At 41.5% G+C, this 17,415-nt stretch overlaps 1 long non-coding RNA gene across 1 annotated transcript in view; it reads left to right on the top strand.

Annotated features, from left to right (window-relative positions):
- Window positions 1–17,131, top strand: part of LOC310836005 — a 125,879-nt gene extending 108,748 nt beyond the window's left edge. The window contains exon 3 of the long non-coding RNA XR_014559824.1: window positions 17,119–17,131. This is a non-coding gene — a long non-coding RNA (uncharacterized lncRNA). The remainder of the gene's footprint in view (window positions 1–17,118) is intronic.
- Window positions 17,132–17,415: the final 284 nt, after the last annotated feature.

Consider the following 17,415-nt stretch of genomic DNA (forward strand, 5'->3'; position numbering starts at 1 on the left):
ATCTAAAAATTGCCTTCTCCTCCTTTCTGTCCCCTTTGATCTCAACACCAGCCCTAGCCCTTCGGAGTATGCCCAGGCAAAAGTTGTGTGTGACTTCTTTCATTTCCCTTCTACAGTCTATATGCTGACCTATTCCTTCGGAGTTTTGCCCAGAAAAAAGGTCGTGCTTTTTCTTCTGTACTGAAAACTATAACTCCCAGGTGCAGCCGCACCTCTGCCATGGCGATCTTTGTTAGAGATGACCTGTGAGCAGAGAAAGCAAGGGCACCTGATTCCTTTCATTCTTTGTCATTTCTGAGTCCCAATCTGGCATTGCGCTACGCAAGCGTCCAGTAGGAAACTCTCAGGTTAGATTGTAAGAGGCAGGAGGTTGCTGTGGGCTCCCTGGCTGAGTAATGACCAAAGGGGGGGTTTGAGATTGCTGACCGCACTGTTAGCTTAGTAGCCAGGAAAGGCCAACAGCTGTACCAGCCTAGTAAGTCAGGCCAGACGAACGGCGGTGTGTCACAGTACTAATTCTCGGAGTTGTCCAAATTGAGTCTACTGTGGGTTATTTATTGTGTTTCCTGAAAAGTGGGGATAAAACCCCGGCTGCAGTATAAAAGTAAAAGCTAGCGCTATTAAAATTCTTAAAATGGGTGCACCTCAATCAAAAGAAATGAACCTGCAGACTCCTGATGGGAAAGAAGCCCAGTTGGTGCTTATTTCTGGCCTGGACTCTGACAGTCCCCTTCAATTTGTGTTTAAGAAAAGTTTTTCCTGTGTTTAAATTGTACTTAGGTAATGCAAGCTTGCTTCAAAAATTTTAAATCTAAGGAAGCCATGTTGGGCCTTATCAATCTTAAACAGGACAAAAAAATTGAGAATGAAGTGTGCAAATGTTTATTTGAGAGAGGCTCCAAGGAGTCTTCCTCCAAGTAGCTTGAGTGAGGAGTATGATTTTAAGTTGATGGTAGATGTTATGTTGCAACGTTTGAGTTTGAGTTTATATCCGTGTTCCAGTATTTTTTTTCCAGTATTTTGAAATGTGCTGTGAAGAAACTAATGTTTCTGCTGCAAAAGCCTAGTAGAGCCAACTGCTCTCTCAAGCTAAAATGCAGTGTATGTATTTCATTAAGCGTCCACCTATGAAAATGTGTTCTTTCTAAGAAAAATTGGTATTAAAATTGGTATTAAATGTAGAGGCTTCCATAGCCAGCAAAATTGTCTATCTGAGTCCAGTCCTGATATCAGTCTTCCTGGCCTCTTTTCTTAAAAAATGCCCCTTTGTTTCATTCTGTCTCTTTCAGGTTTTTTTTTCTTCTTACTTATGTGCCAGGTAAATTTACTCCCGAGTAAGCTTCCTTTAAAGGAAACTGCAGAAGGGGGGGGGGCATAGATTAGGTTTACTATTCCTCTGCAAATTCAGGAAAAATTGTTCACTTGTGTATTCCTTTTAAAATCAAATCTATGGCTGTTTTAACTATGCTTTATAAGAGATCCTCTCCCTATCTTAGGAAAAAATGTTCACTTCAATCTTTAAAGATCATTTGTCAAGGTGAGGCACCTAATCATAAGCCTGCATTTTTATCAAAGCTTATATATTGCAATCAAGGCTTGTATTTAAAAATGAGCTTAAAAAAGGATTTTCAAATGTTTCATGCCAGGCAGAAAGAACCTTGGCAAGAGGTTTTTCTCCTAAGACAAGGGGGCCCCATTGATTTATAGTAGAAAAACAATTCTCAAAGTCATAAAAAGGGAGAATTACATATGCTGCCCCAAGGCTGAAAAAACACAATTAAGAATGGGTAAATAGTAAAATAATACCAATGTGCCTCCCAGTAAAATGAGCCAGATCTTCTTTCTAAGGTTGAAAGGCCAAGAGCAGTGAAAAAGGCAACTGGCTTGGCTAGAAGAAAAGAGAGCATTTTTGGGAAATCTTTTAAAGCTGTTTTTTACTGAGTTCCTTTTTACTTTACAAAGGCTTTATTCTTTTAAAAGGCTACCTATGATAAGTGAATGAAATATATTAGCTTAAATATATTGGCTTAAATGTAATTATGCAAAGGATTTAAGGAATGCTAGATTCTTATTTCATATGGTTGTAAGAGTTGTATTTATCCTGAAATTAAGTCAGCCACCAGTCTAGCCCCCCTGCTAGACAGAAGACGCCATCCAAGCACTCTTGATATATAGTTGTCAGGCATTTGTTTAGAAACCTTAAATGAAGGAAATCTTTCAATGTTGATGTGAACTCAAGATCCTTGACATCTGTTGAACATAAAAATGTAAGATTAAACATTTGTTTTAGAAGGCAATAGGGCAAGGAGGGCAAGAGGTGAGCTGGTAATTAAGATTCCATGTAAGATATATTATTACTTATTTGTCACATATATAGCTCTTTGTCTCCCTTATAAGGGCAAGGAAGTGGGTGTATCTTTTGTGGGTGTATCTTTTGTGATTGGTTCTACCAAACAGCCAATAGGAATTTCAACCAGGCTGATTGGACAGAGGCAGCCACAGGAGGAGCAAAGGGGGCTGGATTAAGGGAATATAAGTGCTGGCCAGGATGGCAAGAGGCCAGGCCAGAGCTTGGTAACCATATACCACTGTGCCTCTCATTTATTTGTCTGACAAATAAATTATTATTTTAATTTCTCTATTGCTGCGTTGAATATTTCATTCCAGCTAAGCGTTAACCACAAGCAGGGTGCTACATTTTATGGTGCCACTGTGACTCGGATAAGTGGTCTGCTGGAACGCAGCCCCTTCGCCCTACTGGGCAGGGTACAAGAGAGAGGACAACTGCTTACCCAAAGCGCGCACTGGTAAATTTTTCCAGGGGGAACGCAGAAGACTCGTCTGTCTGATACCCTGCTCATTGGCGGCGACGGACCGGGGGAAACAGGGAACCAACCAAGGGTAAGTGCACAAAGGGATTTTTGGCCCTCCAATTAATTAGGAGGAAGAGAAGTCTTGATCAAACTTCTGCGTCTCAGTAAGGGGAAACTGAGTACGCTAGGTGGTTGGGTACATCAGATGGTGATCTGGTGTAGGGAAAGGGAAGGATTGGGAGGTAGAGTGTGGTGAAGTATCCAGCGCATTGTATGTGTGAGAAAGTACAGAGCAATCTGTAGCTGACCTGAGTGTGGAGTGGGTAGTACTTCGGTTCCCAGTGAGGCGACTCCATCTGGGCAAGGAAACTCACGAAGTGTGTGTGCGAGTGACTGAGTGGATACTTCACAGGGCCATACAATGGGAGTTGGGGGTTCAAAGGGGGAAAATACACCTCTTGAGTGTATGTTAAATAATTTTAAGAAAGCCTTCTCAGGGGCATATGGAGTCAAAATGACGCCAGAGCGCTTGAGAACGTTATGTGAACTAGAATGGCCAAAACAAAATACTGAATGGCCATCTCAGGGAACTTTTGATATAAATTTAGTAAGCAAACTTTGGTCTAATATCGCCAAAGAAACTGGAGGGTGCCCAGAACAATTTCCATATATAGATTCCTGGCTGAGCACATTAAATAAAAATCCTCCATGGATAAGGGAATGCAAAGTCAAACGATGCAAATTATTGGCTATAAAAGCTGAAGCTAGGAAAGGAATCTTGCCAAATAAACTCAAACCCATTTTTGAGGGACCAGAGGAAGAGGTGCTTCCACCTCCACCCTATGCTCCACATCGAAGGGAGCTTAATTCAAACACTCCGCCAGTTGTAACCCCAAGGCAAGAAAGTGGAATGAATAATGGGAGTGGAGTCACAGAGCTTGATTCCTTGATAGATTATGATAAATATCTTCAGGAGGCATTGGAGTCCTATAATAAAGCCCAAGCAGAAGTGGTTATTCCACCTGTGACTCCTAATAGACCTGCATCTACAGTCTCCTTTAGTGGAACAACTGATTGCCCACCCCAAACCCCTGTACATCCAAGTCCTAGAGAATTATTACAGAAGTTACAGGGAGACCTTAATCGGTCAGCAAGCAATACAGCCAGGCGTATAAAGCTGCTAAAAGAACGCCTTGGGACAAATACCATCCCCTATGATTTGAGGCCCCTAGAGCAAAGCAAAGAGAAAGATCACGTAGTAGCCCCTCTTAGAAGAGTATTTGATGCACTTGAGGAGCCTGCGCTGGTTAACGGGCAACCCGGACCACGGCCACCTCGAACTTCGACCCTGCAATATATTCCATTCACAACTACAGATTTGATGAATTGGAAAACACACACCCCATCTTTTGCAGAAAAACCTCAGGCTATGATGGACTTGGTGACTTCAATAGTAAATACTCATAGCCCTACTTGGACAGATTGTCGCCAGCTCCTAAATACTCTTTTCACCACTGAGGAAAGGAGAGACATAATTGAAAAGGCACAGATATATTTGCGTGAGCAGGCCAGAGTGGGAAATATTTTTAATATTGACCGTCATCTCCAAGATAACTTTCCCTTGGAAGATCCTAATTGGGATCCAAACAATGGAATTCACCTGGCCAGACTTACCACCTACCGCCAGACACTTGTGCAAGGTATCCGCAGGGCATGCCAGAAGCCCACTAATATGTCTAAAGTCTCAGAAGTAGAACAGAAACCAAATGAGAGTCCAGGAGACTTTTTAGAGAGGCTGCAAGAAGCCTATCGTATATGGACTCCTTTTGACCCTGAAGCCCCTGAAAACAGCAGAATGATTACTGCTACATTTGTGGCCCAGTGCGCTTCTGATATTCGTAAGAAAATTCAGAAATCAGAAGGATGGGAAGGGATGCTGATGAGCCAAATTATGGCCATTGCACGCCGAGTTTATCGGAATAGGGATGAGGCTGAGAAGCAAGAGAAGAAGAAGTGGCAGAAGGAAAAGATGGTAATGCTAGCCACAGCAGTGAAGCAAGACCACCGCCCCTTAAATGGAGGGAGAGGGCGAGGAAGGAATCCACCACTGGGAAGGAATCAATGTGCAAATTGCAAGAAGGAGGGTCATTGGAAGCGGGAGTGTCCTGAACCCCTGAGGTTGGAAGAAGTACGCCCAGGCCCAGGCCCAGGCCCAGGCCCAGGCCCAGGCCCAGGCCCAGGCCCAGGCCCAGGCCCAGGCCCAGGCCCAGGCCCAGGCCCAGGCCCAGGCCCAGGCCCAGGCTCCGGCCCAAGAAACCAGGGACGGGGACGGGGAATGATCCGAAATGGAAGATATCAGAGACCAGGACAAGGACAGAGTAGAGACAATTTCATTGGACTGGCAGAAGAGGATTTTACTCAAGACTAGGAACGACCGGACTCCATAAAGTTAGGCTTCCAGGAGCCCACGGTCACGATTCAATTAGGGAGCCATTTAATAGACTTTATGATTGATACTGGGGCTGAATACTCAGTACTCCCAGAACTATTGCAGAAAAAGGCATCCAAAAGTGTAGTCATTAAAAGTGCCACTGGTCAGTCAGCTAAGAGGTCTTTCCTCCAACCTTTGGAATGCCAGATTGGGGGACATCGTTTAACCCATCAGTTTTTGTATATACCTGAGTGTCCAATACCTCTCTTAGGCAGAGATATGCTGTCCAAATTGCAGGCCCAAATCACCTTCACTCCTCGAGGTCCAGAAATGAAACTGCCATCAAAAGCAGCAGGAATAATTACCCTCTCAGTACCCAAGGAACAATCATGGCGCCTAATGTCAGCCCTGCAAGTCCAACCCACATTGGATACAGAATTAAACAAGCTCCTCCGAACTCTACAGGTGCCACCAGGAGTATGGGCCGAAAATAGCCCACCAGGAATGGCTAAGAATATAGCTCCAATTGTAGTAACCCTAAAACCTATGGCTACCCCTGTATCTGTAAAGCAATATCCCTTACCCCGGCGAGCAGCAGAGGGCATCCAGAAACATTTGGACCGCCTATTAAAATATGGTCTGCTTAAGCCTTGCCAATCAGAATGGAACACACCCCTTTTGCCTGTTCGAAAACCTGGGACAGATGAATACAGGCCAGTGCAGGACTTGAGGCTCGTAAACCAGGCTATCGAGACCTTGCACCCAAATGTACCAAACCCATATACCTTGTTGAGTTTGATCCCACCAGAAGCAACATTTTTTACTGTATTGGACTTGAAAGATGCATTCTTCTGTTGCCGGCTGGCACCACAGAGCCAACCTATATTTGCCTTCCAGTGGGAAGACCCTTTAACAGGAACAAAAGGCCAGCTAACCTGGACAAGATTGCCCCAGGGCTTTAAAAATTCCCCAACTTTATTTGGCACTGCCTTGGCGAGGGATCTAACAAGTTACCCCTCAATACCGGGAGAAAAGGTGGTTCTGCAATATGTAGATGACCTTATATTAGCGGCAAAGGATTTTGATACCTGTAAAGAAGGGACAGAGGAACTGCTCCACTTGCTCTGGGAAGCTGGCTACCGAGTTTCCCAGAAAAAGGCACAGTTATGTTTAGAAAAGGTCAAATATTTGGGCTTTGACATCTCACACCAACAACGAGCATTGAGACCAGAGAGGAAAGAAGCTATTTGCCTTATCAAGGAACCTACCACAAGGAAACAACTTAGAGGATTCCTGGGAACAGCAGGGTTTTGTAGACTATGGATACCTGATTTCAGCAGTCTGGCCAAGCCCTTACATGAAAGCACTCGAGGTGCAGAAAAGGACCCATTCGTATGGGGACCTGAGCAGAAACAAGCCTTTTTAGTTATCAAACAACGACTTATGGAGGCCCCAGCCCTTGGATTGCCTAATTCGGAAAAACCCTTTCAGCTGTATGTACATGAACAGAATGGGATTGCAGCGGCAGTCCTGACCCAGAGATTAGGAAGTTGGAACCGCCCAGTAGCTTATTTGTCTAAACAATTGGACTCAGTAGCAAAAGGATGGCCTCCATGCCTAAGGGCAGTAGCGGCCACTGCAAGCCTTGTCAAAGAAGCTGATAAATTTACCTTCGGCCAGACGATGTATGTGAATGTACCTCATGCTGTTCTGTCACTCATGGAATATAAGGGTAGTTATTGGTTAACGAACCCAAGGATGGCTAGATACCAAGGCCTATTGTGTGAAAATCCCAGGATTCATCTACGAGTAGTGAATATGCTCAATCCAGCGACTCTGCTGCCTCTGCCAGAGGTAGATGATGAAGAATCACATGATTGTCTCCAAATAATGGATGAAGTTTATTCCAGTAGACCTGATCTGAAAGATGAACCATTGAAAAATCCAGATGTTGTATATTATACGGATGGTAGCAGTTACCTGCATGAAGGTGCCAGACGAGCAGGATATGCTGTGGTCACCAATGAGGAAGTTGTGGAAGCTGAAGCTTTGCCTGCTGGCACATCAGCACAAAAGGCTGAACTTATAGGCTTAACTAGAGCTCTGCAATTGGCAGCTGGATGTAAGGCAAACATCTATACTGATTCTAAATATGCCTTCTTAACCCTGCATGCACATGGAGCTCTATGGAAAGAAAGAGGTCTAATAGGAGCCCACGGGAAGGCCTTGAAATATGGACCTGAAGTAGAAATCCTGTTAGAAGCAGTATGGGCTCCAGAACAGATTGCTGTAATGCACTGCAAAGGTCATGGACGAGGAAGGGATCCAATAACCAGAGGAAATCATGCTGCTGACAAAGCAGCCCGAGAGGCAGCCCAAAAGCCTGTGGGAGGATTTATAGCAGCCCTCATACCAGAGGTAGTTCCAGAAGATGTTAAACCTCACTATACCCCAGAAGAGAGGAAGTGGGCTGAACAGGAAGGAGCGGTTGTGAAGGACGGTTGGATGATCCTGCCGGACAATAGGATTTATGTACCTCATCATCTAGCAGGCACAATTGTAAGAAATTATCATGAATCTACTCACCTTGGCGGTACTGCAACCAGAGAGAGTCTCAGTCGGAAGTTGTATATTATTAATCTATCACAATTAGCAACTTGCATTTCACAGAAATGTGTTCTTTGTGCTAAAAACAATCCCAGGCAGGGACCGGTACAACCTCCTGGAATCCAACATGTGGGATATGTCCCCATGGAAAGTCTAATTGTGGACTTCACAGAGCTGGTCCCTTCTAAGGGATTCAAGTATCTCCTTGTGTTTGTAGATACTCTTACCGGATGGGTTGAAGCTTTTCCCACCCGAACTGAAGAGGCACGAGAGGTAACTAAGAGACTCCTCACTGAATTGATCCCAAGGTTTGGATTACCTAGATGCATTGGAAGTGATAATGGGCCAGCGTTCATTGATCAAGTAGTACAAGATGTATGTCGAGTCCTACAAGTAAAATGGAGACTGCATGCAGCATATAGGCCTCAGAGTTCAGGGAAAACTGAAAGAATGAATCGGACTCTGAAAACCCAATTGGCAAAATTAACCCAGGAAACGGGATTGGGATGGGTAGATGTGTTACCCATAACACTGTTTCGTGTTCGGTGTGCACCCACAAAAAGACTTAAGTTGTCACCTTTTGAGCTCCTGTATGGGAGACCGCCCTCCTTTGTTCAGGATATTCCAGCTGACCTTAAACAAATAGGAGATCATGTGACACAGGGACAAGTGCAATCTCTCTCCCGTGTTTTTGTTTCTCTTAACAGGTGGGCCCTCGAACGCACGCCGTGCAGCATTGCCGAGCCGATTCATCAGTTCCAGGCTGGCGATAGCGTATGGGTGAAAGAGTGGAAACGTGATCCACTTGCACCAAAGTGGCGTGGACCTTACACCGTCTTGCTCTCTACTCCAACAGCGGTGAAGGTAGCTGAGGTGACCCCCTGGATTCATCACTCTCGTTTGAAGAAGTCCGAAGGCAGTTGGACGTGCAAAGGTGACCCCTCTAATCCTTTAAAACTAACTCTCTCCAAAAACCCCTGTATCTAGCCCTACCGGGAACGGGCTAGGTCACGGGCAACATTTGACGACCGGCCTGCTGCAGCCACAACCTGGAAGCTGGCTGACCTGCGCACGCCTGAAGCTTGAGGAGCGTCTGAACCAGCGACTGTGAACGGAAAGATTCTCTAATACAATTGATTGACTGCCCCCTTGTGGAACAATTATCAGAGATATTACTCATTGGGGATCCTCGGGATATATGTTTTGGTCTTGGTGGTTCCCCATTTCTGTCACTGGGGGAATTATATTGGGGCTAATAATTATTTGCTATCACAATAAGGTAATCTTTTGTGGAAGGAATGCATATACTAGACATCAACATGATTTTATTATTAATCCTGATCCCTTGGGAAGGGGAAGGGTCCTTGAATCTGACCAAATTGGCTAAATATGGATTCAGCCATGACCACAATATGTGGGTAGGTTTAGCTGAAATGGTAGCCAATGTTGCAAATAGGACCAATTGCCTTGTTTGCTCTCTTGGGCCAGATGATTCAGAGGGAGGTATGCCCTTATTACCGATACCATTAGATGCCATTGGTATGGTAAGCGAAATGCCACACCAAACAGAAATACAGAATTTCCCCGGATGGAACTCAACTAAACCATTACGAGTTATACCTGTACAAGGGGAATTCTGTGTACATAAATCATCAGATGCAGCTGATTCTCCCATGATAGGCTCTTCTCATTGTCACTATACTTGGGATTATATTAAGAATAGTCATACCTGGGCACACGGTACTACCTATCGAACTCGGAATACCTTGCCCTGTGCACCTCCTTTTATTCACGCATGGAAAGTGGTGTGGAACATAACTGTGACAGAAAAAGGCAATCTAACATACTGCACTGTGAACTCTCTACCTCTTTTGGTATTTCGCCTTCTGTACTCCACGTACCAAAAACCTCAGACCCGATGGTTGTGGTGGATATGTGGAGAATGGGCATACAAAAAGCTCCCTTCCAAATGGAGTGGGACTTGTTTCTTGGGTTGGGTATTACCACCAATGTGGATTATGCCCACTAGTTCGGCCAGGCGAACACGAAGGAATGCTGATATTTCTCATATAGCAGGAGGAAGTACCCAAAGTTGGAGCGGTACTGATGATTGGCCGCCAGAGCGCATTATAGCCTATTATGATCCTGCCTCCTGGAATCCTGGTGAGCTCATACAAGGGGCACGGGATCCTATTTATAATCTAAACAGAATAATTCGATTGCAAGCAGTAGTGGAACTTGTAACCAATGCAACGGCCCAGAGTTTGAGACTTATTGCACAACAGTTGGATGAAAGTAGAGCCGCCATTTTGCAGCTGAAAATGGGAATGGATTATGTACTTGCCAGGCAGGGAGGCCTATGTGGAGTCTTGAACTTGACAGGGAATGCCTGTTGCTTTAACATTTCAGATAATGGTGAGGCAATCCGTGTGTTGGCCACAAAGATGGAGAATATAGCACATGTCCCAGTACAAACATGGGAAGGATGGGATATGGGATGGCTCACCAATTGGTTACCTAATGTCACAGGACTCAAAGGGATACTATTGTCTTGCTTGTTTTTCTTGACAGTAGTGGTAATGGTTTTGTGTATGATGCCATGTATCATTTCATGTTTTAGAAGTACAATTAGCAAGATGGTTTCAAATGAAACTCTACCTCATATCATGGCCCTATACAGAGCTTTACCTCAGGAATATGATGAAGGTCAAGCTATCAAGGACATTTGGGATGAAGGTCCTTGAGCTTGAAAGGGGGGAATGAGGCACCTAATCATAAGCCTGCATTTTTATCAAAGCTTATATATTGCAATCAAGGCTTGTATTTAAAAATGAGCTTAAAAAAGGATTTTCAAATGTTTCATGCCAGGCAGAAAGAACCTTGGCAAGAGGTTTTTCTCCTAAGACAAGGGGGCCCCATTGATTTATAGTAGAAAAACAATTCTCAAAGTCATAAAAAGGGAGAATTACATATGCTGCCCCAAGGCTGAAAAAACACAATTAAGAATGGGTAAATAGTAAAATAATACCAATGTGCCTCCCAGTAAAATGAGCCAGATCTTCTTTCTAAGGTTGAAAGGCCAAGAGCAGTGAAAAAGGCAACTGGCTTGGCTAGAAGAAAAGAGAGCATTTTTGGGAAATCTTTTAAAGCTGTTTTTTACTGAGTTCCTTTTTACTTTACAAAGGCTTTATTCTTTTAAAAGGCTACCTATGATAAGTGAATGAAATATATTAGCTTAAATATATTGGCTTAAATGTAATTATGCAAAGGATTTAAGGAATGCTAGATTCTTATTTCATATGGTTGTAAGAGTTGTATTTATCCTGAAATTAAGTCAGCCACCAGTCTAGCCCCCCTGCTAGACAGAAGACGCCATCCAAGCACTCTTGATATATAGTTGTCAGGCATTTGTTTAGAAACCTTAAATGAAGGAAATCTTTCAATGTTGATGTGAACTCAAGATCCTTGACATCTGTTGAACATAAAAATGTAAGATTAAACATTTGTTTTAGAAGGCAATAGGGCAAGGAGGGCAAGAGGTGAGCTGGTAATTAAGATTCCATGTAAGATATATTATTACTTATTTGTCACATATATAGCTCTTTGTCTCCCTTATAAGGGCAAGGAAGTGGGTGTATCTTTTGTGGGTGTATCTTTTGTGATTGGTTCTACCAAACAGCCAATAGGAATTTCAACCAGGCTGATTGGACAGAGGCAGCCACAGGAGGAGCAAAGGGGGCTGGATTAAGGGAATATAAGTGCTGGCCAGGATGGCAAGAGGCCAGGCCAGAGCTTGGTAACCATATACCACTGTGCCTCTCATTTATTTGTCTGACAAATAAATTATTATTTTAATTTCTCTATTGCTGCGTTGAATATTTCATTCCAGCTAAGCGTTAACCACAAGCAGGGTGCTACAAAGGAACTTGCACGTCTAAGGAAGTAAACTCAAACTAATCTCAAGATCTGCTAAAAGGGTGCTGTATAAAGTTGGGTACTTTTATTTTCCTCTTCCTTAGTACATGATAGGCGCATGGCTTGTGATAGGCGCATGGCTTGTGGTCTCTTCCCCAGTTGTGTCTGTGTACATAAGTATGTGCGTGTTTCTGGTAGTACAAATCTTGCTATGAACCCTGTATTTTAGGGTTGGACTAGATGACCCCAGGTCCCTTTCAACTTTCCCAATTTTTGGCTGATGAGTTGAAATTTAGCCCAGATTTGCTCTTTGTTTTTTAAAGGTGAGAGGTGAAAGCCGTGATGTTTTAAGGGCGTGGCAGATTGTTCCGCGAATGGCCAGAGGAATATTAGCCCTTTCCTGTACATAAAGGAAGGAGTCCCTTTGTTTGGGCTGCAATTGCTAGCTTTGGTGAATACTTGAATTGCTGAGTTTCTCTTTTTTGTTTTAAAAATCTAACCCTATTTTTAAAATCTACTCCATACCCTTCCCTTCCCTTATTCAAATGGTAATTTAGCCAAAGGATTCAACATTTTCAATAGTATATAAGGTTTGCTGAGACATGAACTCTGCACATGCACAGAGGCTAAAAAAAAGAGAGAGAGAAAGAGAGAGGAAGGAAGGAGGGGGAAAGAAGGGGGGAGAGGAGGTTTGCAGAGCGTGTGCTTGCAGGGAGAAACCTATCCAAATTTCCTTATGTAAAACTTGGAACCATTGAGGGAAATCACCCTTAATGTGTCTTTTGCTCCAAGGGCTACTTAATCAAGAGGTTGTCAAGTTTCAAATCTAACATGCCAAATTCTTTTCACAGGTAAATATCAAAGCACTCCCACTGTGAGTTCATCTCTTGAGTAGTTTGCCACCCCAATGGGATTTAAATTTTATAACAGTTTTTGTGTGTGTGTGTGTGTGTATGCCTATGCATTTTAGGAACAGCATTTCCTGACTGACTTCTCACATGAAATAATTTTCCCTTTTAACAGGATATGTGAACCCCATTAACAAAGTGTTTGTCCCTTCTTTTCTCCCACAGCACAAATGATAATGAGGGGATGCAAACAGTGATTTAAATACTCTATAAAAAGTAATTGCATTTGTATTTCTTTTTGTCTTTCTTCCCTTAAAGCCAAACAGTCACTCTCTTTCTGTTCAGCAAAACAAGTCTGAATCCCTGCTATATTAGTTGATTTCCCTCTATCTCTTTGTGGCTTTGACATTTTTTAGGTTACAAATAATCTGTTTTTCATTTATTAATCAGTTTTTCATTGGGTTGTTAGAATGCCAAAACAGGTTACTTCAGGTTACTTCAGGTTTAAAAAATAAAATAAAAAATTTGTGTGTCTTAGCATTTATTTATTTTGGGTTCCTCATAGGTCATTGTGTGTGTGTGTGTGTTTTACTTTGGGGACATGTCCATCACATGTTGAAAGTCATTTTCATCAAGTTCTACTTATCAGATAGCACATGCTGAATTTTAAGCCTTTTTCCATTATTTTCCCATTATTATTTTTTAGTCCAGTAGTAATCTGTGTGGTTTTGATAATATCTTTGTATTATTTAATAATAATTATTTTCTGAATCTGATGTCTTTGTGTCAAAATCTGTTTTCATCTGACTGGTAATCTAATTTTTTGCTTTCTTTTTTATTTTTTAACCTTTGTTGTATTTTTTACAGTTCTCTTTCTTCTATGTGGAGTAATTTTTATTTAATAACATGAAAAAAAAAACAACAACAAAAACTAAGTGAAGGAAAACAAACAAACTTAGCAGATAATAACAGTAATTATATGAAAATGTGATAATAATATTAAATTGAGTAAAATGCTTAACATGCTAAGATTTTATTATTTGCAGCTAATAACTCAAGGAGATTTACTTGGGGAGGGGGCTTTTGATCCTTCCTTTTGTCTTTTAAGTCCCCCCAAAACCCTGCCCCTTACAGGATATCACTTCTACAGATGTGCAATGATGAAAAAGCAGCAACAACCCCTCAACTCAGTTCTTCACCATCACAAGACCTGCAACAACAGACACCAGTTTTCAAAATGCCCACAGCTATCTCTTTCAAAGGATATAGACTGACGGGGGAGTGGGGCTGACAAAGGGGGGAGGAGTTGAATTGCAAGGACATCTTGTCACTTTTGAACCCCAAGACTGCTTCAGGATTCAAAAGATACATACATAAAATATCACAATTGACTCAAGATATGCAACTGATATTTAGTTGTTTTGTATTATGTGTTATTACGTAGGAATGTCGAAATGTGTCTGACAGTGTGTTATTTCCACAAAAGGGGGGGGGGCTATTTTTGTGTGTAATTGTTTTTATGTTTAATGTCTTATTCCTTACACCCCAAGTTTTTTCATGGAGGATTCTCATATATTACATGCTTTTCGATAGATCAGGCTATATTTAGATTAAGTCAACTGATCACATTTGCTTGTCTGATTTGTTGTTTTTTTTATACACGAAGTTCTCAGAAAGAAATTGTGTTTTTACTCTTTTTTTCCTTTCTTTGCAGTCACTTTCTTAATATTCCAGAAAACTATTTTGAATCCCTTCTATGACTTCTCTGTATCCCTTGCAGATTCAGTACTGTCTTTAAGTAGCAAATTGTTCTGTATTTATTTATTAATCTTGGATTTCCCGTATAGCTGTGAAATTAATCTAACCACAACCAAGTATTATTCTTGGAACCATATTTTATCAGGTAGTTTTGAAGCAACACTCTTTATTATTATTTAGGATGTTTTGATTGGAATGCCAAATGGAAATGGGTGTAGATCATGTCTCAAGTTTTATTTATTTGAGGACACGTCCACCATACGTGGAATTAGGTTCCTTCACTTTGTTTATATCTCCAACACATTATTTATTTTATTTTATTTTGCTAACATCTGCATATCATTTTCATATAGTTTTTCCCCCAGATTGCACACAGTGAATCTTAAGGTTTTTTCCCCATAATTGCTCTCATTTTTTTCATCTCAATTGGACAACCAAATTGTGTGCTTACTCTTCTCTACCAAATTTTTATTTTACCAAGGAGAAGCTTCTAAGATACATGAACGTGGATATGCTTTGGTTTAGCAGGAATGATCCCTTATAGAGTTAAATTGACTTATTTGGACAAGTGCCCTTTTTAAGAATGGTTTTCTTTTAACAGTTTGTTTTGATAAGTTGAGAACCATGGGGCAAGATAAATTATAATTGGACTCAGTTTCAATTGGGCAAGTGTATTCAGGCTGCAATTAGCTTTTTGGTCCTTTAAGTGCAAGTGAGCAACTTTCCTAGAGTGCAAGACCAACGCCAATAAAATAATAAAATTCCATAGAAAGGCCAAGGCGAAGACTTCTCTCTCATGAGATGTCCAAACCTGTGGCAGCTATGGTGAATGCCAGGCGACATGGTTAAATGAAAGCCCCGAGGGGATTCAACAGACAGGATGTGTTGCTGTAGCACTATGCCGGTGTGAGACCACAGAAGAGCTAGCTTGACACCTGAGAAACACACAAAAATAGCGATGAACAAAACACCAACTGCATTTTTCAGTCATTAGTGAGCCTTCCTGCTAAATGTAAAGCATAGCCACTATTGAGAAAATGTTTCTCCCAAGAGCTAGAATGCCACAAGTAATTTAGTAACAAAATGCAACATATGGTATTTTTATATGATATATTTATACAAAGGCATCCATTTACAACATACGATGTTATTATTTGTGGGGCAAAAATTTTTAAGAAAAATTCTAGCCCCAAAGGGGGGATAATGTGATAGGAATTTTATGGTCTTAGATATATGGCAACATTCATAACCACATGTACATAGATCAGCACAGGAAAGCCAACCTGGAACCATTTTGATTCCTAAACTGAGCAAATGTTTCTCTGCATGGTCAAAATGGAAAAATCTCTCCATTGTCTCTTTCCTCACAAATCCTGTCTTAAGGACACATTTAAGATACAAGGTGTGAGCCTGTGACCTGGCCCAGGAAATAAGTATTTTACCACTACAAAAGAATGGCCAGGCTCCCCAGGAAATCCAATCAAGTAACCTGCCAGACAGGAGATAAACAAGGACAAGAGAAAAACAACATTTAAATTTCTGTGATGTAGGTGGGATGTATCTGAGGGGTGGTCTGAGGTTACACCCCTTCTGTGATGTATGCATAATGTTTCTGGGGGTGGTCTTGATCTACAGAATGGGAATTTCAAAAGTCTTTATAAACCCTTGCACAGCATTGTTCTGGGTCCTCTTCCTCTCCTGCGTGTGAGGGGAGCACCCTGTTGCAACAGATCAATAAAGATCAAGCTTACTAGCTGCTTTGCTTCTCAATATTCTCTGGTTGGCCTCTGTTATTTTCTCCTACCAATAGGGAACCTATGTAAGGACTCTATATGGGCTCTTGGATACCCCATAAGGGAAAAGGGCATATTTTTATTTACAACAGTATGCTACAGAGAGTGTAAACAAACCTTACACTAGAGAAAAGTTCACCAGTTTTGTACACTGTATCACTGTAGCTTTGTATACACTGCATCTTAAGTGTATTCTGCTGAAAGACAAAGCTTGCTTGGTATTATTTGCTTTATGAATTAAGGTCCCAGTTTCCCAATGCACACACTTGCTATTCACCCCAACACGCTTCCTAATGTGAACAGGGAAATAAAAGTTATTTTGCCTAAGACCTCTCCTGGCATGTACACTTAGAAATCAAAAAGGGCCATCTCAATTTTCAATTAATAGATATCCAAGGAGTGTCTTTCATGGGAGGGACATACTAAAAAGAGCACAAACAATATTCCAGGTCCCTACTCTTGCTGTTAATTTATGGATGGTTAGCTGTCCAGCCAGCCAAAAAGAGGGCTGCTCCATAATATATTATATTCTTAATTCTTAATTCAGAATTCTTTAAAAGCTGGTTTTTACTCATGAAAACCTCAACCAATAATCTGAGTGCATTTTAACAGCACATGCAAGACTTTGACTAAGTGTGTCGCTGGTCACACACAGCCTTTATGCAATTCAGCTTTTACTATATTTAGTAAACTCTCTCTCAATAATAGCATCTTAATATATTAATTTCATTAATACTAATCAGCATAAACACTCAACCGTCTTTACAGCCCATTACCCAACTTTTCTCCTGTTTCAACATTCTCACTTCTCTACCCTCTACCTCTCACCTTCTTTTCTACTTCCCCCTACCTTCTCCAGCCCAGACCACTACTTCACCTTCTGCATACAATTGTTCATCCCTTTTACAAATAAAAATTATACGCATTTCAAAAATATATCAGAAGAAAGGTAGTGCAAAAATCAATTTTGGTATCAAATAGTGTGCTATTCCTTATTTTAAACTGAGCTGAGATTTATAATAAAATCTAACTTGCACGCCCCTTTAAGTTTTAAAACACAGGTCTGCAAATATTGCAAATTCCCTTTGCTGCTACTTGTAAAAGTATGTCAAATTTACAGAACCACCTTTATGATAACAATAAGAGGTCATATGTTTAAATGACACAGGTACTCTTGCTCATGCTCTGGGGGCTGGCATGCCATGCAATATTTGGTAATTATGTAATTTTCCGGAGTGTTCTTTGGCCCC

Source organism: Podarcis gaigeae (assembly GCF_964106915.1).
Source record: "Podarcis gaigeae genome assembly, chromosome: W".
In the NCBI taxonomy this organism is placed as follows: Eukaryota; Metazoa; Chordata; class Lepidosauria; order Squamata; family Lacertidae; genus Podarcis; species Podarcis gaigeae.